Here is a 1,100-nt window from a genome sequence, read left to right as displayed (position 1 = left end):
CGGGGAACTAAGATATTAGGAACGCTCAATTTTTATTACTTTAGCCATTTATTTTTCTTGCGATTTAATTTAATTTTATTATTATTATTATTTATTAACTTACTTTTTCTTGGCAGGTTTTTTATAGTTTATGACTAGAAGAAACCCGTCAGGACCATTACTTTTTGACGAAGAAATAGATCGTACAGTTCGTAGAAATCAAAGAGAAATAAGACGAAGCTTAAGATACACAGAGAACGAGCAAGAAGACGATACTCAACCCCCAACCGAAGAGATAGCTGAAAACCAAGGCAATCAGCTACCTCCTGCAATTGCGGTTAATCAAAATCCTGCTCCACGCATTATGTATGATTATGCTAAACCTTCTTTAACAGGAACTGAATCTAGCATAGTTAGACCTGCTGTAGCTGTAAATACTTTTGAATTAAAACCTAGCACTATTCAAATGATACAACAATTTGTTCAGTTTGATGGTTTACAGGATGAAGATCCCAACGCTCATTTAGCCAACTTCTTAGAATTTTGCGATACATTTAAAATCAATGGCATTTCTGATGATGCCATACATCTTCGGTTGTTTCCCTTTTCATTGAGGAACAAAGCTAAACAGTGGTTGAACTCGTTACCACGAGGGTCAATTACTACTTGGGAACAAATGACCAAAAAAATTTTACTAAAATATTTTCCGCCGGCTAAAATGGCTAAATTATGTAATGATATCTCTTCTTTTGTGCAGATGGATTTAGAAACACTGTACGATGCATGGGAGAGATACAAGGACCTTTTGAGAAGATGCCCCCATCATGGGTTACCGCTTTGGCTCCAAGTACAAACATTTCACAATGGTCTGAATCCTTCCACTCGGCAAATGGTTGAAGCAACTGCTGGCAGAACCATCAACAATAAAACACCTGAAGATGCCTATGAGTTTATAGAGGAGATGTCACTGAATAACTATCAGTGGCAAGTCATGAGGACAAAGCCAACAAAAATAGCCGGCATTTATAACGTCGATTCGGTCACCATGCTCTCTAATAAGGTAGAATTCTTAAACAAAAAGATTAATGGTTTTCTTAATTCTTCACAGGTTCACCCAGTAA

At 36.8% G+C, this 1,100-nt stretch overlaps 1 non-coding gene across 1 annotated transcript; it reads right to left on the bottom strand.

The window, feature by feature from the left end:
* Positions 1-703: 703 nt before the first annotated feature.
* Positions 704-810, bottom strand: LOC121227514 (small nucleolar RNA R71). Its single transcript, XR_005925117.1, has one exon. It is a non-coding gene; the product is annotated as a small nucleolar RNA R71 (small nucleolar RNA).
* Between the last annotated feature and the right edge of the window lie 290 nt (positions 811-1,100).

The sequence above is a fragment of the Gossypium hirsutum genome, chromosome A03 (assembly GCF_007990345.1).
Source record: "Gossypium hirsutum isolate 1008001.06 chromosome A03, Gossypium_hirsutum_v2.1, whole genome shotgun sequence".
Classification (NCBI taxonomy): Eukaryota; Viridiplantae; Streptophyta; class Magnoliopsida; order Malvales; family Malvaceae; genus Gossypium; species Gossypium hirsutum.
Note: the sequence above shows the minus strand (reverse complement) of the source record. Positions and strands in the feature narration are given on the sequence as shown.